The following is a 27,908-nucleotide window of genomic DNA, read 5'->3' on the forward strand; positions in this document are numbered from 1 at the left end:
TGTTGTAACACAATAAAATAAAATAAAGGCATTAAACTCCTTTGTTTCATTCCTTTCAGTGATGTGCAGAATGGATTAATGAGTTCTTGTTTTGGCCCTTGTATAACTCAAAAACTCATTTCAACTTAAATAAATTAAGTAAGTAATTAGTTCATAATATGGCCTAATCACCTCTGGTATTTTGAAACAAACAAAAACACAAAAATGGCTGTTGCACATTTGCACTTAATTACTTCCATATAAAATACCCATGTAGATTTTATTATAGGTGACAAGCACTACAAACCTAAGCTTTGTTTGCAATAGAAAACCTGGGCTAAGGTATTGTGTAGATTCTGTGCCCTTCCCTGCTATTTTCCTAAAGAAAGACAGTCTATGAACCCACATTCCTGCTCTCTTAATTGGCAAAGGAAAGCACTTTATTTCAAGAACTCTGGAGAATAGGTTACTTCCTACCGAGGCTCAAAGGATGTTAATAAAAAAAAAATAGTATCATTTCTAGAATTTATGCAATGTTCAATTTTTGCTCTTGGAGTCTGAGCAGTTCTTGTTTGCATACATGTCTATCTAGGGATTGCTCTTGGTGATCAGGACAGCCTTATGGAAATCTTTCCAGATGAATACACCCAATAGAGCAAAAAATCTTGCTATGTCTCTAATGTAAAGGAAGAAAGGACTTTTAACAACTGTGTAATTGTGAGTTTTAGCCTTAAAGGAATTCTCTTGGCTCAGCTTTCTTCCACCCTCCCCCTCAGATACTTAATAATCAAAGTATATGCCAAGAAACTAATGATGCAAACCAGAGTATCGCAATGAACCTGGATCTCTTTCCCATTGTGTAGTGTGCATAGTATGACCAAGATTGGACCCAGAAAGTCAAGGAAAGAAAACAGGCAAGCCAACGTGATCTATCTGAAGGTGCTGTTACCCTGGGTAGATTCAGATTCATTTCCAATCCTCTATAAATGGATATAGAGAGGCTGAAGCTTTAAGCTAATCTAACAAGCAGCTACAAAAGGAAGAAGGAGCAAACCTTCGCTAGTAAACACCCAGGTCATTTTCTTAGCATGAATACACTGCAGTGTCAGACGCGCACCTCACTGTTCTTTGGATAATACATTTATAACACCTTTTGAGTTCTTAAACAGAAATCAAAGCACAAACAAAAATTTCCCCAAGCTGTGACAGCTTTATGCATTTCACTCACTTTAGAATTTAGACCCACTTTTCTTTTTGAGGTGGGGGGGAGGATGTTTGGCCTGGGAGAGCTCCTCCTTTAAAAGCTTTCTGACTCATGCAAATCCATTTAATGCAGAGCTGCAACCCTTGTCAGCTGTGACCGTCTCTTCACTTAGTGATGCCTGACACATAGTAGGAACTTCATAAACACTTGCCTTCCAGGATTGAATTAGCCTTAATGCAAGGGAAAAGAGAGTACATAACAGAGTTCTAAATGAGCTTGAAGGAGGACTGACAGATCTCGAGGACATTAAGAAAAAATTCAAGCCGTGAAAACAGTTGGGGTTTAATACAGTTTCCCAAGGGAAGTAGTGGAAGTTTCATTACTCAGGGCATTTAAAATGGGAGTAGACAAAACACTCGTGGGGTATGTTGAAATAAAATATGCGAAGTCTGTCTGTGAATTAGTGTTTACTTTCAATATAATTACAAGTGAAGCAACACTGTAATGGGAATTTTTCATACACAGGAAAGCTATGGCTACTATGTTTCCACATCGACCATATGTTGCACATATTGGTTGGTGTGGATGTGTATCCCTACTGCCCTCTAGTGGATGAAATGTAAGACCTACCTGATCAGACCAATCTAGCAAGCTACTATGGCCCGGGGATATATCAATCCTTAATCATTTAGGGTAGAAAGAAAATAGCTGTGTTGATGCATTTTCCATCAAATTATAAAATTGAAGGGCATTAAAAACAACAGAGTCAAACTCTGTAATTAAGACTGCCATTTAATGTTTGTTCGCACACGGTATTCATTTCTGTGTATCCCTGCCAAAGATCCATTGTGTAATGTTGTCCTCACATGACATTAAAAACACCAGTTCCCTGGAAAATGTAAAAAAGAAATCATGCTGCCTTGAAATACATGGAGTTTACTTTTGGAAACAGAAAATTAATACAGACACAGTACAATAATTTGAAACACAAATAACGGCTAGAAGAAAACTTGAAAATCAGGACTACTCTTTAAATCTGAGCAGCATATTAGCAAGCAATGGGTGTGCTGGCTGATATTCAGAAGAGGGCAGGGAAAACAGGCTTCATAACAGGGAAGCTGCTTTAAAAAGTACTGACCAAACACACCCTTACCCAGAGTAATGGGACAGGAAAATAAGTCAAAATATATATTTGGTGCTGTGAGTACATTTTAAATGCTATTGTATTTAAGTTGCTTTTCAGATGTAGAATCCAGATGCTCTACACACTGAAGAAAGATATGGCTCTGTATAGTTCCTTAGTGTTTTGGCATTAAGACAAGGGGCAAATCTGAAGGCAGTTCTCTTTGTATAATATTAACTGCTTTACAGAATTTATTCTTTAATCAATAAACTTTAGTCTCAAACATAACATGTAAAATCACCCTTTTAGCATACTGAGAGGGAACAACTGTAAAATCTGAGTTGCAAAAACAACTGAGATACCAGGTAGAATAAATGAAATCAGAATGAAGAGAAACATATGCCATGCATGCTGAGTGTAGAGGGCCAATGGCCATTACTACAAATGGCAGGTGGGTGTGAAATGGACCAATTCTGTAAATATCATAAATTATTAGAAGCCGGTGGTAATGTGGATGGTGTAGATAGGTGGACATATGAGAGGAGGAGAATCTGGATGGGCATGAAGCCAGATTATTCCCTTTGAAGGAGTGACAGTTTTCACAGCACCTGATTTGGTGGAAGAGTGAAGGCTTAGCAATCAAGGGTAGATTCCAGAGGACTTCTTGTCAACTTCAAAAGAACAACAGACCTACCTAGATCAGGACTTTCATAGTGGTTCAGTGGTAAAGAATCCGTCAGCAGTGTGGGAGGCCAAGGTTCAATCCCTGGGTCAGGAAGATACCCTGGAGAAGGAAATGACAACCCACTGCAACATTCCTGCTTGGAAAATTCCATAGACACAGGAGCCTGGTGGGCTGCAGTCTATGGGGTCTCAAAGAGTCAGACATGACTGAGCAGGCAGGCATGTATCTACCTAGATCAAGGTGGAAAACAACATGAAATCTCTCATCCCCTGACTGACCCAGAAGAAAATCTGACTCAATAAATATCCTAGAAACTTGGTTTTCACCTCAACTAGATTTGTGGTTGCTGTTGCTTAGTTGCTAAGTCATGTCTGACTCTTGCGATTTTGTGGACTGTATCTCACCAGGCTCCTCTGTCCATGGGATTTCCCAGGCAAGAACACTGGAATGGGTTGCTATTTCCTTCTCCAGGGGATCTTCCTGACTCAGGGAACCCATGTCTCTTGCATTGGCAGGCAGATTCTTTACCACTGAGCCATCAGGGAAACTCAACTAGATTTACTGTACAGCAATTAGCATCCCTACAGACAGATGACTGGAAGCCCCAGGAGAGTTTGGGGTAAGCAGTATGGGGCCACAGGGAAGTAATCCAGCCAATTTCCTATTTAGCACCACGGACAGAGCTGTCAGCAGAAAGGAACATCCTTGAAGCTCTCCTTGGAGTTAAAGAAATAATGAAATCAGTGTTGCATTTAAAGATGCTTCTTATCCCCAGTATAACTGGCTTGTGGGATTGTATTGGAATGCATTCTGTGGCTTCCCCACAGTGCAGCCATTGGAGATGGAAAGGACCAGCTCTGAGTAAAAAGGTGTCTTGCCCACCTGTGGGCATGGAGGAAGGAAAGGTTGATTTCAGAGAATGATGCCTCCTTGACCTTTCTGTCACTTTTGGATTTTGAAAAATCATAGAACCTTGAGGAGTACTGTACCCAGGCCTTCCCAGGATGAGATGAGTCCACATGTATTTCAGCCTTAGGATCTCTAGGGCACAGAAATTACTATGGGGCAGAACTAAGGGAAGAGATTAAGTAGAAACAACCTTTAAAGAAAGTCAAGTACCTCTATTCCATCTCCTGTTATAGCAGATCACAAATCAGACGACCCTCTTTTTTCTCTTAGTTCTGGTCTTTGCAGGGTGAAAAGCACTGTTTAGTTCTATAGCTGAGTAATAGAATCTGGGAAATTAATGTCATCTCTGTTACACCTGAGCAGTGAGTGGGTCTCCTTTGCTGCCCTGCTGAAGCTTGACACAGAGACCTAGTTTAATGAAAGAAAGCATCCTGGCATGACTTATCGGACATTAAATCTTACTGTCACTTGCTGAAAATTTGGTCTAAGCTTTTCCCACTTGATTAACAAAAAACTTATCATTTCTAAAAGAACCCGATTACAGGGAACTTCTGGGTTGCAGTTTTAGTCATTTTTTAAAGGATTTTTAGGGTTTTCGTTGATTACTATTATTTCTTAGGCCCTTACGTCCACAAAGGAGTTTATGGGGCTGTAAAGGTAGTTGGAACCTGGAATTTCTGTCAGCTCACTACACGTGTTCACCAAATGGTAAAGTCCTCACATGAAATCCCAGCAAGACAAGATAAACTCTGTCTGCCCAGCAGCCTTTCAGAGGCATTAAGGGTAAGAGAGAAGGTAAGTAATTCACTATGCGTCCCCATTTCTATAATGGGGAAGGATGTCTTGATACATTTACAATACTCCTCTGGGGATATTTCATCAGTTATACCTAAACTCTAATGGACAATAATTGATTTGAACTTTCCACTTAGCACAGAGCTGTAAACAGCTTCACTGCAGACGGCAGCAATGAGCCGACGTTTTGTAAAGTGGAGAGAGATTCAGAAAACTTTTGTACTGGGTCAGGCTGTAGCCTAACAGCTTTTGCATCCAGGGAAGAAACAGTTTGTCCTCCTGGTTTTAATAGCTGGGCTAATCGAGCTTTAAGCCTTCAGTAGGTATAGGTTATCTGTTGAAGGCATTTCATTTTAACCCCTCACTATTATGATGGGTTTATAACTCAGCCATGAAAATGCATTCCTGATTTAGGCATACCTCAGGACATACTCCAAAACATAACTTTCAGAATGGTAATTTCCTGATGAAGGAAAAAAGACATTAAAATCATTTTAAGGCTAGAGTTTTTTTTTTTTTTTTTCCCCAGCTCTCTCTGCTTGTTAAACCTCTGAGGGAACACACTCCCTTTCCTCAGTGTCTCTCATCTGGTTGGCATCACTTTGCCTCTTCCCCTCTCTCCTCGACACCTCATTTTGCTTCCGGCTGTATCCTGGTGCAGTCTCCCACAGAAGGAGCCTGAGGCCTCGTCTGCTGCTGGCACTGGCCGAGTACCAGGGTACCTCAGTGTCCCAGCTGTTTCTGCAGCCCCTCCCTAGCTCTGCTGAACACAGAAGGAAGCCAAATCTGAGGGATTCTTTATTCTATCTAACTCCATTTTGCTTAGACCACTGCCTCTTTTGCTTGAACTGTGGGTGTCTTACCTTGTCCTGCAAGTTCTCTAGATGGGATTCAAAGCCCACCTGGCTGCCACTCTGAGACAACAAAGGGCAGAGACCCCCTTGGAACTGTTGCTGCTGCTTCTCTGGTGTCATCATGGCAGGACCTTCTACAAGCACCAGTTATAGTTTTCTGAAAGCAACTCTGGTCTGCTGTGTGAGGAATACACAGCAAGGAAGTGCATTTCATGAATATAATGCTACCTGTCATTACTTGCCTTATGTGAGTTTGACACAGAATATGAATTTTCTGGTAATTCGACTGATGAGATTATCAGAGCAAAAACACCTCATTGTTAGAGAACAGATTTACCCTCCACCCTCAAGTGAAGCTCCCTTTCTAGAAATCTACAGGAAAAACAAGATACGATCAGACATTTTGTAAGATGTCTAGGTTCTGAAATGGATTAAAATCAAACTAAACATAACTTGCTCCAACTGGCCTTGAAAAAAACAGTCTGTGAATTCTGCACATCAAACCTAGATCTGGTTTTGATTCCCATTGAATATATAGGTAACACTAAGTGGAGAGAAGCATATCCATATATTTATATTCATTCACATTCATGTATATTCATTTGCTGATAAGATGAATGAAATTATATAATAAACTGCTAGACAGAAAGCTGTTATATATGTAAGGTTCATCATGTTTAGAGTGCCATGACCAATGACTGATAATAGTCAAAGTTCAATGCATTGTTTTCACTTCTTAGGTAGAATACAACATGGAAATGACACTTCCTACTGATTGGCTTTTGCTCTAACCAAGCTCTACTATAAGCAAGCCCTTTCTTTCCACAGTCAAAGGGAAACATTTCAATATTTGACCTTTGAATCAAATTTGGCATCCTCAAATTTGATTTTACCAATGTTTAAAATTCACCTAGGATTCAGTTGAGTCACCAAGACCCTTTTTTCAGCAATAAGCTTCCATGAAACACTCTTTAATCAGAAAATTTCAGACAATGGTACCCTGTGATTTCAATTGATTTTCTCAACAATCAACAGTTTAACAATTATAAGTCTGTGGGTATTTATATTGCAGACCATCACTGTATCAGGTTCTGCTCTCATAAATTTTGCTAAGCATAAAATGTGCTTTAAAAATAAAATGACAAAAGTTAACAAAGAGGTGGATAACTTAAATTCACTCCATCTTTTATATCAACCTTGGGATTCAGAGTTCCATAATTAATGGAGATGGGAAAAGCTTAAAGAGAGTTCAGGGCAAAGGTCAAAGAACTCTCCCTCCTTCCTTGCCTCAAATATTTTAAGAGGTGATTTAAAGAGCACCAAAACTGCAACTAGCTGTTGAACAACCATCAGCAGGAAGATACTGGAACCCATCAAAAACAGATACCCCACATCCAAGGACAAAGGAAAGGCCACAATGAAATGGTAGGAGAAGAACAATTACAATAAAATCAAGCCCTGCTTGGGTGGGAAAACTGGAGAAAAATAATACCAAAGAAGTTCTCACACTGTTGTGAAGGTTCTAGGCCCCATATCAGGCTCCCAGCCTGGAATTCGGCCAAGAGACTGGGAATCCCCAGGGAATCTGACTTTGAAGGTCAGCGGGATTTGATTACAGAGCTTCCATAGGACTAGGGGTAACAGACTTTTGGAGGGCACAAACAAAATCTTGTGCACACCAGGACCCAAGGTGTGACCCCACAGGAGACTGAGCCAGACCTACCTGTGAGTGTTTGAGGATCTCCTGCAGAGGTATGGGTTAGCAGTGGCCTGCCACAGAGATAGGGAGCACTGACAGCAACAGTCCTGGGAGTTGCATTATGGCATGAGCGCTCTTGGAGGTCACCAGTAGCCCTACTATAGGAACTTATTGACTCCAGGACTGGGTGCCTCTGGCCAAACAACTAACAGGGAGAGAGCACAGTCCCATCCATCAGCATACATTTGGATTAAAGTTTTACTGAGAACAGCCCTGCCCATCAGAGCAAGACCTGTTGCCCCCACAGCCAAGTCCCTCCCATCAGGAAGCTTGCACATGCCTCTTATCCTCATCCACAAGAAAGCAGAAAGAAGAAATAAGAACTGAAATCCCATCAGCCTCTAGAACTATCACAATCACAGAAAGCTACCCAAAATGAAAAGAAATAGGATTATGTCCCAGATGAAGGAACAAGATAAATCTCCAGAAAATCAACTAAATGAAATGGAGATAGGCAACCTCTCAGGGGAAAAAAAAAAAAAAATCAGAATAATGATAGTGAAGATAATTCAGGATCTCAGAAAAAGAATGGAGGCAAACATTGAGAAGATGCAAGAAATATTTACCAAAGACCTAGAAGAACTAAAGAACAAACAGACAGAGATGAACAATACACTAAAAGGAATCAGTATCAGAATAACTGAGGCAGAAGAACAGATAAGTGACCTGGAAGATAGAATGATGGATATCAGTGCTGCAAAACAGAATATAGAAAAAAGAATGAAAAAAATTAAGACAGCCTAACAGACCTCTGGGACAACATTAAATGCACCAACGTTCACATTATGGGGTCCCAGAAGAAGAAGAAGAGAGAGAGAATGGACCCGAGAAAATATTTGAAGAGATAATAGTTGAAAACTTCCCTAACATGGGAAAGGAAATAGTCAACCATGTCCAGGAATCACAGAGAGTCCCAGGCAGGATAAATCCAATGAGGAACATACCGTGACACATTACAATCAAACTGACAAAGATTAAAGACAAAGATGAATTATTAAAAGCAGCAAGGGAAAAAAGACAAATATCATACAATGGAAAATCCATAAGGTTACCAGCCAATCTTTCAACAGAAACCCTACAAGCCAGAAGGCAATGGCACAATATATTCCAAGTGATGAAAGGAAAGAACCTAGAACCAAGAATACTCTACCCAGCAAGACTCTCATTCAGATTTGATGGAGAAATCAAAAGTTTTCCAGACAAACAAAAGTTAAGAGAATTCAGCACCACTAAACCAGTTTTACAACAAATGCTAAAGGAACTTCTCTAGGCAGGAAACACAAGAGAAGGAAAAAATCTACAAAAAAGTAAACCCAAAACAATTAACAAAATGGTAATAAGATCATATATATTGATAATTAGCTTAAATGTAAATGGATTAAATGTACCAACCAAAAGACACAGACTGGCTGAGTGGATACAAAAACAAGATCCACATATATGTTGTCTTCAAGAGACTACTTCATACCTAGGGACACTGACAGACTGAAATTAAGGGGATGAAGGTAATACTGAAGCAAATATTGAAGAAGGTATTTCACACAAATGGAAATCATAGGAAAGCTGGAGTAGCAATACTCATATCAGACAAAATAGGCTTTAAAACAAAGACTGTTATAAGAGACAAAGAAGGACTTTACATAATTATCAAAGGTTCAATCCAAGAAGAAGATATAAAAATTATAAATACATATGCACCCAATATAGGATCACCTCAATATGTAAGGCAAATACTGAAAAACATAAAGGGAGGAATCGACAGCAATGCAATAATAGTGGGGGGCTTTAATGCCCCACTTTCATCAAAGGACAGATCATCCAGATAGAAAATCAGTAAGGAAATGCGGGCCTTAAATGATGCTTTAGATGAGTTGGGCCTAACTGATACTTATAGAACATTCCATTCAAAAGCAACCAATCCTAGCAATTCTCTAGGATTGACCATATGCTGGACACAAAGTAAGGTTTGGTAAATTTAAGAAAATTGAAATAATATCAGGCTTCTTTTCTGATCACACTATGAGACTAGAAATAAACTACAAGAAGAAAACTGTAAGAAACACAAACATGTGGCAGCTATACAGTACACTACTAAACAACCATTGGATCACTGATGAAATGAAAGAAGAAATAAAAAAATACCTAGAGACAAATGAAAATGAAAGCACAATGGTCCAAAACTTATGGCATACAGCAAAAGCACTTCTAAGAGGGAAGTTTATAGCAATACAGTCTTACCTCAAGAGACAAGAAAAATCTCAAATAAACAACCTAGCTTCACATCTAAAACAACTAGAGAAAGAAGAACAAACAAAACCTAAAGTTAGTAGAAGGAAGGAAACCATAAAAATCAGAGCAGAAATAAGTGAAACAGAGACAAAGAAAACAATTGCAAACATCAATGAAACTAAAAGCTGGTTCTTTGAAAAGATAAACAAGAGTGATAAACCTTTAGCCAGACTCATCAAGAAAAAAGGGGGGAGGATTCAAATCAGTAAAATTAGAATTGAAAAAGGAGAAGTTACAACTGACTTCAAAGAAATACCAAGAATCATATGATATTACTATGAACAACTGTATGCCAATAAAATGGACAACCTGGAAGAAATGGACAATTTCTTAGCAAGGCACAGTCTCCCTAGACTGAAACAGGAAGAAACAGAAAATATGAACAGACCATAAGCACTGAATCATAAGCACTGAAATTGAATCCATGATTAAAAACTTCCCAACAAGCAAAAGTCCAGGACCTGACGGCTTCACAGGTGAATTTTATCAAACATTTGGAAAAGAGTTAACACCTATCCTTCTGAAGCAGTTCCAAAAAGTCGCAGAGGAAGGAAAACTTCCCAGTTCATTTCATGAGGACACCATTACCCTGATACCAAAACCAGACAAAGATACCACAAAAAAATAAAATTACAGGCCAATACCACTGATGAACATAGATGCAAAAATCCTCAACAAAGTACTAGCAATCCATATCCAACAATACATTAAAAAAGATCATACACCATGATCAACTAGGATTCATCCTGGGGATGCAAGGATTTTTTAATATCTGCAAATCAATCAATGTGATACACCATATCAACAAATTAAAGAATAAAACCCATATAATTATCTATAGATGCAGAAAAGGCTTTTGACAAAATTCAGCACCCATTTATGATGAAAACTCTTCATAAAGTGGGCATAGAGGGTACATACCTCAATATAATAAAGGCCATATATGACAAACCTACAGCTAGCATCATACGTAATGGTGAAAAGCTGAGAGCATCCACTTTAACATTGAAACAAGACAGGATGCCCACTTTCACCATTTTTATTCAACATAGTTTTGGAAGTTCTAGCCACAGCAATCAGAGAAGAAATATAAGTAAAAGGAATCCAAACTGGAAAAGAAGAAGTTAAACTATCACTGTTTGCAGATAACATGATATACTATATATAGAAGATCCTGAAGATGCTAACAGAAAACTACTAGAACTCATCAATGAATTTGGTAAAGTTGCAGGTTACAAAATTAATCCACAGAAATCTGTTGCATTTCAATACACTAACAATGAAATATCAGAAAGAGAAATTCAAGAAGCAATACAATTTACCATTGCATCAAAAAGAATAAAATACCTAGGAATAAACCTACCTAAGGAGACAAAAGACCTGTACTCTGAAATCTAAGATGCTGATGAAAGAAATCAAAGAAGATATAAACAGATGGAACGATATACCATGTTTATGGATTGGAAGAATCAATATTGTCAAAATGACTATACTACCCAAGGCAATCTACAGATTCAATTCCATCTCTATCAAATTACCAACGGATTTTCCACAGAACTAGAATAAAAAGTCTCAAAATTTGTATCAGTTCAGTTCAGTTCAGTTGCTCAGTCATGTTCGACTCTTCACGACCCCATGAACTGCAGCACGCCAGGCCTCCCTGTCCATCACCAACTCCTGGAGCTCACCCAAGCTCATGTCCATTGAATCAGTGATGCCATCCAACCATCTCATCCTCCGTTGTCCCCTCCTCCTCCAGCCCTCAATCTTTCCCAGCATCAGGGTCTTTTCAAATGAGTCAGTTCTTTGCATCAGGTGGCCAAAGTATTGGAGTTTCAGCTTCAACATCAGTCCTTCCAATGAACACCCAGGACTGATTTCCTTTAGGATGGACTGGTTGGATCTCTTTGCAGTCCAAGGGACTCTCAAGAGTCTTCTCCAACACCACAGTTCAAAAGCATCAGTTCTTCGGAGCTCAGCTTTCTTTATAGTCTGATTCTCACATCCATACATGACTACTGGAAAAACCATAGCCTTGACTAGATGGACCTTTGTTGGCAAAGTAATGTCTCTGCTTTTTAATATGCTGTCTAGGTTGATCATAACATTCCTTCCAAGCAGTAAGTGTCTTTTAACTTCATGGCTGCAATCACCATCTGCAGTGATTTTGGAGCCCCCAAAATAAAGTCAGCCACTGTTTCCACTGTTTCCCCATCTATTTGCCATGAAGTGATGGGACTGGATGTCATGATCTTCGTTTTCTGAATGTTGAGCTTTAAGCCAACTTTTTCACTCTCCTTTTTCACTTTCATCAAGAGGCTCTTTAGTTCTTCTTCACTTTCTGCCATAAGGGTGGTGTCATCTGCATATCTGAGGTTATTAATATTTCTCCCAGCAATCTTGATTCCAGCTTGTGCTTCATCCCATCCAGCCCAGCATTTCTCATGGAGACATAAAAAACCCTGAATAGCCAAAGCAGTCTTGCAAAAGAAAAATGGAACTGGAGGAATCAGGCTCCCTGATTTCAGACTATACTACAAAGCTACAGCATTTAAAACAGTATGGTGCTATATTTCCAAAAATGGAAATATAGATCAATGGAACAGAATAGAAAATCTAGAAATAAACCCATGCACCCACAGTCACTTAATCTATGACAAAAGAGGTAAGACTACACAGTGTTGGAAAGACAGTCTCTTCAACAAATAGTGCTGGGAAAACTGGACAGCCACATGTAAAAGAATGAAACTAGACCATTCTTTAACCCCATACACAAAGATGAGCTCAAAATGGATTAGAGACCTAAATGTTAGACTGGACACTACAAAACTCTTAGAGGAAAACATAGGCAGAACACTCCCTGACATAAATCACAGCAAAATCTTTTTAAATCCATCTCCCTGAATAATCGAAATAAAAGCAAAAGTAAACAAATGGGACCTACGTAAACTCAAAAACTTTTGCACAGCAAAGGAAGCAATAAACAGAATAAAAAGACAACCCACAGATTTGAAGAAAATATCGGCAAATGATGTGACTGATAAGAGATTAGTCTCCAAAATTTATAAACAGCTTATGACACTTAATAGCATCAAAACAAACAACCCACTTAAGAACCAGGCAGAATTGCTGAACAGACATTTCTCTAAAGAGGACATAGAGGTGGCCAATAAGCACATGAAAAGATGTTCAAAATCGCTAGTTATTAGATAAACGAAAATCAAAACCGCAATGAGATATCACCTCACACTGGTCAGTATGGCTATCATCAAAAAAATCCACAAACAACAAATACTGGAGAGGGTGTGGAGAGAAGGACACCTCCTGCACTGTTGGTGGGAATGTACATTGGTTCATGCACTATGGAGAACAATATGGAGGTTTCTTAAAAAACTAAAAATAGAGCTACCATATGACCCTGCAATCCCACTCCTGGGCATATACCCAGAGAAAAATATGGCCTGAAAAGATACATGCTCCCCAATGTTCATTGAGCACTCTTTGTGATGGCCAAGACATGGAAACAGCCTAAATGTCCACTGACAGAGGAAAAGATAACAATGTGGTATAAATATATATATATAATGGAATATTACTCAGCCATTAAAAAGAATGAAATAAGGCCATTTGCAACAACATGGATGGACCTAGAGAGTGTCTTACTGAGTGAAGTAAGCCAGACAGAGAAGGAGAAATATCATATGACATCCCTTACATGTGGAATCCAAAAAGAAATGATACAAATGAACATACTTACAAAACAGAAAGAGACTCACAGACTTAGAAAATGAACTCATGGTTGCCGGGAGAAGGCATAGCTGAGGTCTTTGGGAAGGTCGTGTACACACTGCTATATTGAAGATGGAAAACCAGCAAAAACCTGTTGTATAGCACCTGGAACTCTGCTCAATGTTATGTGCCAGCCTGGATGGGAAGAGGGTTTGGGGGAGAATGGAAACATGTATATGTATGGCTGAGCCCCTTCTCTGTTCACCTGAAATTATCACAACATTGTTAATTGGCTATACCCCAATACAAAATGCTTCTGGTGTTAAAAAAATTAAATTAAAAAAAGTGATTAGATTTTAAAAAGAGGTGATTTGATAATGGTTTTCAGCAAGATGATGTATTAATAGATGTTCTTCACCCATAATTCAGATCAAACATTTAAAAGAGGGGTTTAAGAAACATCAGGGATTTAGTTTAGTTATAATATTCTGCTATATTTCAGGGGATATTAAATCCTCATATGACGTACTGTGATGTCCTATTATAAGTTTTATAATAGGTTTCCTAGCTAGAAGGCAGGGTAGGTAAACCAAATGAGTCTTGGACTTTGGCTTTTTTTAAAAAAGTTAAGAGTGAGTTATAGAGCTTATCTTGAAATACTCTTTCACAAAAAGCATATGTGTGATATGAGGACTGGCACTCCCTCTCCATGCCAAGTTGACTGCTGTCTCAGGGAACCAATCTCATTTGAAATGTCTGATCCAAGTATTGATCAAGTCCTTATAAATGCTTGGCAGAGGTCATGGAAGCAGATACAATACCTATAAAGCAAATAAGAAATGTATTTCCTTGTTTGCTTTTAAAAATGACATTTACTGATTTTTTTTCATTATAGTATTCAGCTGTATGCAGTCATATTATAATTGTCATAACCTTACTTCAGGGACACATCTTTTAAAACAATGTATTATTCAGCAACCTTCAGTAAACATGCAATTTAGGAGTGGAAAAGATGCACACAGAGACAAGTAATCATAGATACAAAGCATGGCGAATTTCTGTGCCATGCACTTCACACCCCAACTCATCTCGCAGGGAAACTAGAGAAGGGGCAGAACCATTTCTATTATGATAATTCACAAAGGGAGGCCATATAGATATGCATGCAAGTCTCTCCCCACCTCTCCATTTACATGCCAGGATTTCAACTCTGCGACACTGAGTCCCTTCATTTAGCCAATTAGTCTTTCCAGCTTCATGTAATGCACGCCAAGAAGAAGGAGAAATAGAAGTGCTGACGTTCACTGCTTTGAAAGTTGCTATTCTAATGCCAAAGCTGCCTCTTGAGCAATTTCCAGAATGTATTAACATGGGAGCAAAGCTCTATTCTGAAAGACATGGATCACATTATGCAGGAGAGCCCCCTTCAACGTGTCACAATCACACAGAATCTCGTCCATCTCTCTCAAGATCTTTACAGTTGTAGTTAGCATGGACTCAAGTTTATGGTCCTTACTCAGGCAAAACCTAGGAGGTCTTCCTGAAGAAAAGGGGCCAATTTAAAAATATTTAACAAGCAAAGCACGACATGTTTTCTGGACCATAGCGTTGGCCAAGTCTTTGCATGGCTGTACTGAAGAAAGCCAGTCAAGGTCCAAAGAAAACTAGCTTCTCAGTTTAGGTTAGAGTGTCATATTCTTCAGTTTCGGTCTTTTTTTTTTTTTTAAACCAGCTAAGTCTAGGTTCAATTTTAATTATTTTAATTCAGTATGCAGCCCCTAGAATTTCCCCTCAATGTCAAGGATCAAGCCGAAAAGAGTTGATATTTTAAACAAAATATAAATATGCTTCTACACTTGCAAGACTTTTGTGCATCTTGTGCCTGTTTACACATGATCCTGATACTTAGCAGGCAATCAGAAGTTGCTCTGAAATACTAAAAACTATTCATTCCCCTTATTCTGTTGACCATCCTGGCCACAGCTGATAGAGTGATGGAGATTTCAACATCACCCTCTCCTTTTCTCTTATCAATGGATTTACACAAGTCAGTTTGTGCCAGTCTGGTCTCTACAAATTCAGCCTTTCTTTGCTTAATTCATGACATGCACAGAAGTGAGTGGACAGGTCCTTCATGGAGGGAGCACAGCACACGGACGGAGCACGTCACTGGGATCAAACACCTTATGACCTAGTTCTGGTTCGTCTACAAGTTAGCTTTGCTTACATGACCACTTCTCTCTTTGAGGCTTCCTTTTCCCCCACATACAGAGTTTGAGCATTGGCTAAGAGGGCACTGCAACATGCCTTCAATTTCTTGTTTCTCTAAAAAGCTTCTCAAAAATGACTTCTTAGTCCTTTCTTCTGACGTTTAAAATCTTGGCTCAGTTTTATCCCTTCAATTGTTACCTCAACATTCCTTTACTGTCTCCTAACTGGGTTGTCCCTTGAAAGGCATCATCTTAAAGTTCATACTTTTTTTCTTATATTCATGCATTTGAGGGGTTGATGCACACATTCATCTTTTCCTATAATCTGCCTCTTTTAGTTATGGTTAATTAAGTTACTTAGTCAACACTTCAGAATACCTTTGATTAGAAGTTCTGCTAGCACCTCAAATTCCCTACAGAGCATTCTCTCTTTCCTTTTAAATCATTCTGCTATTCAAATGCTACAAAACCACAGTCCATGACACCATCCAAATCCCCAAACTTCTGCTAAACTTTCTGTAATAAAATAGTTTGCTTCCACGTCCATCAACAAAAGATAAAGAAGATATGATACATATATCCAATGGAATATTACTCAGCCATAAAAAGAGCAAAATAATGCCATTTGCAGCAACATGGATGAACCTAGAAATTGTCATATTGAGTGAAGTAAGTCAGATAAAGAAAGACAAATATCGTATGATATCACTTATATATAGAATCTTAAAGAAATGGTACAAATGAACCTATTTACAAAAGAGAAGTTGAGTCACAGACATAGAAACAAACTTGTGGTTACCGAAGGCGGAAGGGGAGGAAGGATGAATTGGGAGATGGGGTTGACTTACACACTATATAACTAATAAGAACCTACTGAATAGCACAGGGAACTCTATTCAATACTCTGTAAATATCTATGTGGGAATAGAATCTGAAAAAGAGTGGAAATATGTGTATATATAGCTGACTCACTTTGCTGTACAGCAGGAACTAACACAGCATTGTAAAGCAACTATACGTCAATGAAAAACTAATTAAAAAACCAACCAAATAAATCTGAAAAACAAAAATCAACTAATCTGCTGGAATTTTTTTTTTTTTGCTTCTTATATGTATGTAAGTATATAAAAAATTTCTTAAAATGATCTTAACTCAAACACACATTTTTTATTATTATCATTGGCTATCTCTTGATCAGGCTTCCCTGGTAGTTCAGCTGGTAAAGAATTCACTTGCAATGCAGGAGACCCCAGTTCAATTTCTGGGTCGGGAAGATCCCCTGGAGAAGGGATAGGATACTGACTCCAGTATTCTTGCCTGGAGAATCCCCAGGGACAGAGGAGCCTGGCAGGCTACGGTCCATGAGGTTAACAAAGAGTTGGACACAACTGAGCAACTAAGCAGAGCACAGCACAACTCTTGATCACACTATACGTAGGATATGAAAATTGCCTCCTCACTCTAAACATCTTCTCAATGGTTTGATTGTCATAGTTCCCTTTTTAGTCCTCCAGAGGATTTCTATCCTACTTAAGATCAGTTATGAATTCCAGACTATCAGCACTGAAAGCCTTTTATAGGTTTTATATTTATATTTTATTTATATTTATATTGCTCATTTAATCTCTCAGAAAATGGTGCCATGAAGGTCCCCCTATATCCACTAAGGACATCTCCTTTGCTTTTTGGCTTCTTCCCATTGACAGTCGTTCCTTTACGTGGAAAAGTACATCTCTGAATCTTTCCCACACAAGCCTGTGTCTGTGGAATAATTCCTCAGCACTGAAGAACATCTCTCCTTCCTTCAAATGATTACTTAAAGGCTGCTTCTGCTAGAGAGACTTTCAAGATTGCTGTCAACCAGTGGCCAATCCTCTTAAACAAGGTAAAAACCACTGCATCCGCTTTACCACACTTTAAAAGATTTATTGTACTTTAAAAGTATTTTATGGGACTTCCCTGGTGGTTCAGCGGCTAAGACTCCATGCTCTCAATGCAGGGGGTCCAGGTTCGATCCCTGCTTAGGGAAATAAATCCCACATGCCAAAACTAAGAGTTCACATGCCAGCGCTAAAGATCTTGCATGACGTAATTAAGACCTGCTCCAGCCAAATAAATTAATAAATATAAAAAAATAAATGTACGTTATAATTGCTTATAAATTCCACTGATGGCAGGAAAAAATATAGTGGGTACTCACCCAATACAGTTTGATTAATTTGTTGCATTGCAAATACAGGTCTTAATTTTAAATAGTATATATGTGTGTATACACACACACACACACACACACGGTCTTGTTTTGTTACTTTAAGACATATAAAGCTACTTAAGTCTCCTGATTTTGGGGAACTGTCAACTGTTATGCATGTGGTAGGCATCAATAAACACTTGTTGAATTGGACTGAAGAGGAATCATCTTAAACAGTTTACTCTTGGAGGAGGGAGCAATCAGAAGAAGACTATTAACATAAATATTCTATAACAGAGTCTAAGTGTAATAAAAATAATACTCAAATGAGAGTTACTCAAATTTCTCTCATCCTCTTGATTATTTAATATTATATTGATAAAAATATATTTTTAAAAATAGCTTTGACTTTAAAACACTAAATTTACACACCAAGAATTAGACACTAGAAAAATCTCATAGTCTGATTTATTTCTCTGTAATATATCCGTCTTGAGAACATCAGCAGGAATACACCAAAGAAATATGTCCCTCACGGGATCAACTATATAAAAAGACAGAACACATCATCAGCACAAAAATCATTATCCATCTAATTTCTCCCATTCTGGATGGCTCCGGTGAGCCCCTCCATCATTACTGACTAGGGTTAAGATAGACCTTAATGGATTAATTAAACCAAAGTGGGACTGCACTGCAGACCAAAGAGGAGGAGATCCTGATACAGGGCAGGCAACAACCCCTGTTCTTTTACTCAGATGAGTGAGACTTGGCTCTTCCCAAGTGCTGTTTATTTGTACTGCAAAGGAGTTGTCTAAAAATAAGACTTGGTGCCTATTGTCTGGCTCTTCCCCTTAGCATTCATAAAAATTGAATACTTGGGTGCTAATCAAAAATTATCAGGTAAGAAATTAAATGTGAAGACTCTTCTTTTGCTTCAGGAAGGTGGGAGCATCTGAAAGAGAGGTCAAATGACAGAGACAGTGTGCTCACCTTGGTCAGGAAGGCCAGGTGTGGGGGAGGCTATTGTTGGAGCACGAGTGAGATTCTGAGTGCTGGCAGGACACAGAGAACTCTCAAAGAGCTGAAAGGAAGAGATGCCCACCACAAAGTCACCGTGTGTGTGTTAGTCACTCAGTCATGCCCGACTCTCTGTGACCCCATGGGCTGTGTAGCCCGCCAGGCTCCTCTGTCCGTCGGATTCTCCAAGTAAGAATACTGGAGCGGGCTGCTGTGCCCTCCTCCAGGGGATTTTCCTGACCCAGGGATTGAACCCAGGTCTCCTGCATTGCAGGCCGACTCTTTACCGTCTGGGCCACCAGGGAAGTCACAAAGTCACAGGGACACACCTAAAGGCAGCTGTCAGTAATGGAAACCCTGAGAATCGCTCATATAAAGAGGGCTTTGAAATTCAAATGTGAAAGGAGAAGATGTTAATCCAAAGGCACAATTTAGGGTCTTTTTCTGCTGGTAAAAGGAAGAGGAAAAAAACAAAAACCAAAAAACCACCCAGTTAGTACTGTACCATACTGGCAGTTTACTCTTTCATGAACAAAATCAGCACGTTAATGACATGAACACCTACTTTCCTGATGGGGACAATCACACAACATTTAATACGCCAGTATTAAAAGAGAAAAAAAAGAAAAACAAAAACACCAGGAACACGTCACTCTGGAAATGGTGAGGCTGACTAGGGCAGACTGTCACTACTATCAAGCATATCCTGAGAGTCTATAAAAGCATCTATGAAGCCATAATGAGCTGGCAGGCCTCTTTTCCACCAAAGAGGAAGTGTCCTTAAGGATTCCAGAAGTGGCGATCTGGGCAGCTTTCAGTTTCTTTTTTGAAATAACAGGAGCAGGGCAGGCTCCTCTGGGGGTCAGGCTGGCCCCACCATGTTGAATGTCTGTGTCTAAATGATAAGTAATTGAAGTGAAACGACACCAGTTTCAATAGCTGCTCTGAATTTTAAAAGCAAGTACAAATTCCCAGCCCCTTAGTAGATTTCATTTGTGATTCCTGCATTAGGGGAAAAACTGGCACAAAGTTCAAACAATAATAGTATAGCTCTCAAAAACACACGTCATTTCTTACTAAAGAGAAAAAAAATAGAATTATGGAGTTGAAAAGTTTTCCTACCTTAGTGATTATTTAATCTAGTCATTTTGTAAATGAGGAAACTGAGGACTGGCCAGTGATCATAGAGTTAATTGTACAGCTGGCAACTTTATCAGTAATGAATCTATAAATAGATTCAGGGCTATCAGTGACCCAGTGGAACTGGGTCCCTCAAGGTCTTTCATTCAAACATTTATATATATAAATCAATATATATACATACACATATATAAGTATACACACAGAGGGAGAGGTCTATTGATACAGGTATTTATACATAAAATATATTGCTGGACAGTAAAAACAGGATCCTGTGTCACTATCATGGTCCAGAGGTCACTGGATAAATTTGTTTACTCAACATTTACTGAGCTCCAACCTATGTGTATTAGGAAAGTAAAAGGGTATGATTAGACATAGTTTGTGTTGTTGCAAAGAATCTTACATCTGCAGCACAATCAGATAGAATAATGGAGCAGTCATACGTGTTCCCATTGGATAAATATAAAACCTAATCATTAGGTTTGAATCAAGAGGGGAAGGACCCTGTATTAGAGACTGGAAAGAATTAGGAATTTTTCTAGTACCCCAAATCTAAAGGTCGAGCCATTGATTTCAGCTGTTCTATGCATTTGGACATGCTTTCCCTTCAGAATCTACTCCAAATTCACTGCCCTAAGTAGCTCAGAAACAGGGCTCTTGAGGCCTGGCTGCTCCGCTCCTGCCCGTCTCTGAGAGGGTATTTAGGTCAAGGATGAGGGTGGAGCTGGGGATGAAGCAGCAAAGAACCTGGCTGAGTCCTGAGTCTGTTAGCTCCAACACACTACCTAATCTCCCAGTCATTTTGCTTACAGCTATATCTCAGTATACAACACAGCAGAATGATTTCCTACGTGGTGAACAAAAATCGAGAGGCTAAAACCTAGGTAATATGATTGGTTCAAGTAATCTGGATATGGAGAAAAATCACTAATAGCAAGCTTAAGACCAAAGAAGTGATCAGATCACCCAGGCATTTCTCTTAAAAAGAAGGGAGGAGAGAAATAATACATGTAAGTGTCTACCATGTTTCAGACACTATGTTAGGGGGTTTACATATATTATCTCACTTAATTCTGACAGAAACCTCCCAGAATAGAAGTAACCATCCATTGTTCTTCAGGTGAAGAAACTGAGGCACAGCAAGACAGTGGTTTAACCAGCCTCACAAAGTAGAAAGTGCTTTATGACACTCTTATATGGATCTAAGTTTGTCCAGCTACAAAACTTGTATTCTTTGCCAAAGTTTGCCAAGCAGGAAACCCAGAGGTGAAACAACTATGAATGCCATCAGAAAATATACTTAGTGACTGCTATACACTGCTAAAATTGGGTGCAGACAGTTATACAAATACAAACACACAGTTACTACCACCTTGACATTTAAATATGCTAGCATGAACAAACTGACATTGGACCCACCAAAAAAGAATATTACATGTAGACAATTCAAATGACTCATGTCCAGAAGGGTATTCTTTTCCAGCCATAGAAGACAGTCTACCTGGCACTGCAAAGCTTTTGTAAAAATAGTGCTTAAAAACAAATGAACAAAAAAAATCCCCAAACTCTTTCAGTATCAGAAAAACATGCACAATTCCCACAAAAATCTAGCACAATCAATTCTCCAATAATTGCCAATCATAGGGATTTTTTTTTTCCTCGAAAAAAATTTAAAGGTGAGCACAGAGTTTGTGCATAAAGGCTTCCTTTTCAATCCAGGGTTGACATTATCACTGCCTCTGCTTACCTTGTCTTCGTAAAGTGTGGGAAGGGAAAAAGGTTTGAGTTTTTCTTCCACATATGAAGGCTTAGCTGTGGGGAGAGGTTGTTTAAATAAAAACACCGAGTTTCTTTCCTCGTGGTAGGCTGGGGCATTAGGAGATTCTCCTCCCCATTGCAAGCCACCATTCACACACACACACACACACACACACACACACACTCCAGTTCAAGCTTGAGGGGTAGAAAAAGAAAGAGGGGGGCAAGAAAAGTGGGGAAGGAAGAGAGGGAGGGATAGGAAGAGTTGCTAAGGAAGTAGTGCCGAGCTCCAGAGTGCTCCAGAAAGTGAAAGTATGCGAAGAGCCCGCTTAGAAGCTCTCAGCTCCTAGCTCTCCAGGGATGGCTCTTGCAGAGCATCAGCTGCAGAACTCAAGCTTTCTGTGGCCAGGATGGCGCTGAAAGAAGGAAGACGCTGGGCAGGGGCTGGAGAGTAATACTGTAGAGCTTTCCAGCCCTCCCACCCCACACTGTAAACAAATCTATTCTCGAAATACTGTAACTTCCCAGGGTATATTCGAATGCAAGGAAGAGGTGCAACTAAGATGAAATGTGATGTGAGAATCTTTTTATCATTTACTATGGCATGATTTAAATTTAAATTATTATTTATCGACCGCAACCTCTCACTGCCACTTGGTAATCATGATTGACAGCATGTCGTTTTAATTACTTTGTGAAAGAAATAACAAAGGAGGCACTGAGGTAGACTGGGATTGTATTGCCGTAATAAGGACACATGACCAGTATCCCCAAATCAACAGCAAAAATGTTGATGGCATGGTCCTGAAGTCATAGGGGTTTGTCTGCTTCTTCCACGGTCAGAACCAAAGGTGAAATTTAAGGTGTGATAGGCCCTCAATAGGTGGTAACGATGGCTACTGCTGTTAGTCTTTTTTGAGTAAAATTCACAGCTGGGATTCCAAAGATTCTCCCATGCTGGAACCTGCATTCACATTAGCTTTTCTGGGGTGTCGTTACACACAGGGGAGGGGAAGGGTGGAAAAGAAAGCATCCTCGTCTACCACCTTGATGGGGGTGAGGTGAAGGCCACTGAGAGTAACGGAGGTGCAGTCGGCTCTCTCTTGACAGACAGCAGTGTGGGACGGGCTGTTGGGGGGGGAAATCCACACACTTGTATTTTGCTAATGTAAAAGTCCCAGTGGAAACATTAGCACTCAAAGACATTAATGTGGATTTGGGACACTCCCTGAAGGATTTTGATTCCATTAGAAAAAAAAAAAAAAGACAGTGACAGATATAATCCTGCTTTGATATGTTTAATGCCATTTAAAGAGAAACTGCACCTATTTACCTCAGGCCGGGACACTGTGAGTTCAAAAAGTGAAATAGCAGTTCTCAGTGCAAAGAAAAAGCTTGGAAAATATTATGTGAAAATTAATTTGGCACGCTTCTTTGAAATTTTAGATTTCTGGGATGAGCAAATGGGTACAGTTTTCTTTTAACTGTTTTTGAACACCATGTGTTGAGAAGAAAACAACAGAATGGCAATTGCTCATCCAAAATGCTAACTTGTGGCATGGCACAGTCAAGATGGCCTGCCACAGCCAAAAAGCAGGTGTGTGCTATGCCTCTCACTTCAGTAGCATGCCCGCCACATGTCCCTGCATTCGGCAACCTCTTGCATTTGCTTTTGGAACCTTTCTGAGGGGGGACAGTAAACATGACTCAACAGAACGTCTAGCCTGGGACGGCTCCCCGGCTTTCTGCGAGACAGACTCTCTGAGAAAGAACGAAGGCAAAACTGGAATAATGTATCTAATTTGGAAATCTGTGACCTAGCATGGAAGTGACTGGTTTCAGATCATTTTGTGTGGCTGAGGTGGAGGATCAAATCAGGTTGGAGAGTGATGGTGACGCTTTTGTGTGGCCGGACAGGCTCTAAGCAATCGGCTGTCTCATTTGGGCAGAGGACACAGTGAATGCGCCTAATAGGTCATATGCATCTAATGTAAAAGCTTGATGTAATAAACCTTCACCCCTCAGGTCCACGCAGAAGCTCAACACACGTGATGTTCACAATCATTTGGTGTGCCAGGGTGCCAAAGCTTCCTCAATCTGACGTTACGAATCTGATATTACATTTGTTCCAGAAATTAAAATGCTTTTATAGAGACTAGGTCTCATTCAACTATTTAACATTCCTATGAGGAACAGGAGACAGAAAAAAAAAAGATTTTTCTTCTGCCCTGTAAGAGGCCTGATAAAGAAACCAAATTAAAACTCATGACCATTTTTTAAGCCTTAGCCAGGTACTATGTGGAACGAAATCTGAAGATACCTGTGTTGCAAGTGTTGACAAGGTCTGAAATAAAGGTGTAGATGGGGATCAAAATAAGTATTTCAACATAAAGAAATGGGAAATTATTGCTTTATTCTATGATTTTAATTGATAAATCAGTAATCATTTATTAAAAACCTACTATGTGAAAATGCTGTTAGTGAAGAGGAGGGAAGAATGAAACCTATAAATACTAAGTTGGGGAAAAATCCTAGAGCTTTACAGATATAACTGAATGATAAACTCTGTAAGCTGCCTTCTGGGTTGGCATTTATGGAGTTTAGAAATGCTAGTTTGTTGCCAAATACTTATATGCTACTGTTAATTTCATTCATTAAAATTATATTATTCACTATGTACCTTTTATTTCTGATGGTACATTCTAGGTGTTGAAGGAGACACAAACTGTATATAAATACAATCTCTGTATTTATGAGTTTACTGTGCAGTGATAGGAGTGCACAGGAGTGATATCCTGGTGTAGGACAGTATGTAATCAGTGCCAAGTAAGACATTAAATAAGTGCTTTAACAGTTCAGAAGAAGCAAGACCTCTTGGCTATGAAACAGTCCTTCCATAGATTGACTAAAGTTTCTCAAAGCAGGAAAGGAAGGGATTGGAACCAAACTTTAAGGCACCAGCCATCAGTACACAGAGGGGCTAGCTATCTATGAAGGCAGGGATATGTACCCTCTATCAAAGCACCTCTCACACTGAGTTGTCCTGTAATCAATGTTGACCAAGAACTTGCATGGCTGAAAGAGGAATCAATACAGATGTTAGGCCAGGTCAGTGGTTCTGCATTAGCCCTAGATATTCAGGTGATTATTAATTCACTGTTCTAAGTTGGCATTACAAAGACATCATATTTTTTCCCATAGAATTATGAGAAATTCTGTCTTTTAGTCACATCAGAGTAAGGGGAAGTACAATTCAGGGCTCTTCCTTGCAAGTGAGGAGAACACTTTGCCCATGCAGAATGCCATTGGTACAGAAATCACAATGTTTTTCAGAACAGCAGCAAATGAAATTCTTCACCTCACCTTAGGTGGGTGAGTCAGAATCCATGCTCCCTAGAAACAATGACAATGGAGTTGGGGTGTGGCAGCTAGGTTGGGATTACATAAGAAGGCAGGTTACCATTCAGCAGGAAACAGAATTTGAGTACCCTGACTTCTAGGTCTGGGTTCTATCTATAGAATCGCTTTCTTTTTCCATTTTTTTTCCCTCTTGGACACTCTAGCCCTTTACATCACGAATAGTGGCTTTCTGTAGTTGGTCTCTCTCTCTCTCTCTCTGTGTCTTTTTAAGAGGAAGGATGGCTTTACTGATGTGCCTTTTGTAAAGAATTCAAGGTTGTCTGGATCTTCAAAGAATGCAATTGAAAAAAAAATACTGTTTCTTTGATTCAATGGTGCTTACATTTGGGCAGAGTTTTCTTTTTCCATCCTCAAATACAGTATTTGAGACAATCTGCCCACAATGGAAAGCTTTTAGAGCTTCAAAAGTGTAGGCGAACCAAATCAGAATTAATCTCTGTGAAAACGGAGACTCGGGCACATGGAGAAAGTTTAGAAAAAAAAAGAAATCTGGGCAGGAGGCAGTCCCACAGAAAGATGCCTGATATCTCTACTAATTTAAGATGAGCTGGAGTAGAACAGGTGAAGAAGGGCCATGGAAAGTTCTAGCTGCCATGTGATCTGCCGTCTTGATTCTATTCATTTACCTTGAGTCTGTGTTATCAAGGGGTTTAGTTGATTTGCTTAAGATGTGTCTTGTGGTCTGACTGTAGGAACCCAGTGAAGGCTGATAAAGCGGAGTCTAGGTTAACTGGGCCTAAGGTGAAGTGGCCAATAGCTATTCACTCAGAAAGGACTGACCAGACCAGTCTGCAGGGCATCTATAGCAGTGCTGCATTTTATTATCATATTAAAATCCATGCATTTTATAGGGGGAAAAAAAACTGCAAACCACAGAGGCAAAAAGGGTAGATGATTATAATGATCATCTTTGAATACTTGGTGTATGCTCATCGGTTTTTCTTCATATATGGATTTCTCTACATATGTCATCTCATTTGATCCTCATGCTAACTATGAGAGGTTGATATTTTGCCCGTTTTCTTAGTGAGGAGCCTAAGGTTCAGAGAAGTTAGGTGAGCATCCTCTGGTCACACAGCTAGCAGAGGCTAAGCTGGGATTCAAATCTGAGCGGTAGGACACAAAGCCTGAACTCTTTTCTGTGCCTTGTGCTTTTCATGGCATGAAATCAGTGTTGGGGGAACTCTGCCCAGCATCTCTGGTTAGCAGAGTGAATTGCTTTTATCATTTGCCAACATGTCATAGAAAAAAACCAAAACAAAAAAAAAAAAATTAAAACTCCTGGCTCTAGGAGATTTCCTATCAACCACCTTAAGTTTGGCTTGGTTACATATTATTTGAATATTTGACAATCTTATAAAAAGTCTAACAACAATAAAGAATTTTTCATTTAGGCTAGCTTCTATGTTAGTTAAAAATCTCCTATTCCTACATAACAATGTGCCTGGGGGACTCTCTCACTGCCAAAAACATATCTGAAAACGCTGAAAAGTCAGAATTTGGGGCCTATATACTGACTAATATTACCAGCTGTGAGTCGGCTTGAACATCAGTAATATGATATTTCCCGCTACAATTTGATTTGGTTAAAATGTGTTTGAGGTTCACCCTTCTATTAACTAGAATTACCACCTCCTGAAACTGGAGGGCCCCTGAGAGCAGGCTGCTAGTGCAATCCAACCTCCCACCTGCCATCAGTGCATTTCCTGGCAACAAATACTATTAAATTGATAACTACAGAAATAGGTCAAAATGTCTTTTCAATAGTTGCTAATGTTCCCCTAATGTTCCATCTCCTCCCTTTGATTCTCCTGCTAATATTTTCTCTAACATCACAGGAACAACAACTAGTCAAGAGAAATGCTAGAAGATGGAGAAGCTGGCAGCCGTGGATAGAGGAGGTCTTAGGAGTTCCCCCAGTTCTCAGATAGAAAAGCTAAACTTCCCTAGGGGCCAGGGGCCCCAAACTCAGCTCTGCTGCTCAGTTGACCCGGAAAAAAAAAAAAAGCCATGTCCCATATGAGCCTTCATACCCTCCTATGCAAAAGAGGAAAACTCAAGATGACTGATTATTCAAATTTGCAAAATGCTCAGAGTTCACAGGAGATAAGAGTCTTGACCAATCTCAAAGCAGTGGGGTTTTAAACTTATGCACACTATGTTCATAACTATACCTGTTAGAGCCTTGGCTCTCCAAGGTAGAAACCTACTTTTATATAAAGAAATGACATCACAGCATGTTTTTGTGACAGAGACCCTCTGCGGTCATCCCAGGTTTGATTATTCACCATGTAAACCTGCATTTTTTCACCCCCTTTTCTCTCCCAGGAAGAAAATTGGCTTCTCTGAGTTCGTATCACATATGTGACCGAAGATAAAGAGGCAGAGGGGTGGGCACAGCTGTATCAGGGCACAACTGATTCTAGGCAGATAGTCTGGCTCCAAAGAGAGGCCACCTCCCTGGGGCCAGGAGTACAAGCCCCCTTGTTAATGAGGTACAGTTCAATTTCCAGCACTTCGGTGAGGCTAACGTATCTTAGGGTGGCTGAACCCCTCATGCCTGGGTGCTCTGATGGTTTCAATCCCCAGAGAGTTACCTCAGTGTAAAGTAGTTTTGAATTGGAGCTGGGGAGAGGGGGTGGCGGGGAGAGGGATAATTCTGGAACAGGGAGGTTGAAGGAAAAAAATCAGATAAACGCAAGGACCCTGGGTCCCCGAGGCAGAGGAGAGGAAAAAGGGGGTGGCCATGAGCCAAAAGTACTCAATCTGTTTAGCATTTTCTGCTCAGGGCCCTGTCCAGAGCTGGTGAACCACTGAAAAATCTCTTGAGAGACCCTATG

General features: G+C 39.6%; 1 protein-coding gene across 31 annotated transcripts in view; it reads right to left on the reverse strand.

Annotated features, from left to right (window-relative positions):
* Positions 1–27,908, reverse strand: part of ZBTB20 (zinc finger and BTB domain containing 20) — an 865,400-nt gene that overhangs the window by 109,193 nt on the left and 728,299 nt on the right. For 2 of the 31 annotated variants that reach the window (XM_070369778.1, XM_070369752.1), the window contains exon 1: positions 21,638–21,775. The exons of 27 other annotated variants lie outside the window; for them this stretch is intronic. The gene's annotated coding sequence lies outside the window, so the exon portion shown is untranslated. Of the gene's footprint in view, positions 1–3,000; positions 3,065–21,637; positions 21,776–27,908 lie in introns of those variants that run through there. 2 more of the 31 variants (XM_070369763.1, XM_070369677.1) reach the window with 1 other exon arrangement.

This window comes from Bos mutus, chromosome 1, assembly GCF_027580195.1.
Source record: "Bos mutus isolate GX-2022 chromosome 1, NWIPB_WYAK_1.1, whole genome shotgun sequence".
Lineage (NCBI taxonomy): Eukaryota > Metazoa > Chordata > Mammalia > Artiodactyla > Bovidae > Bos > Bos mutus.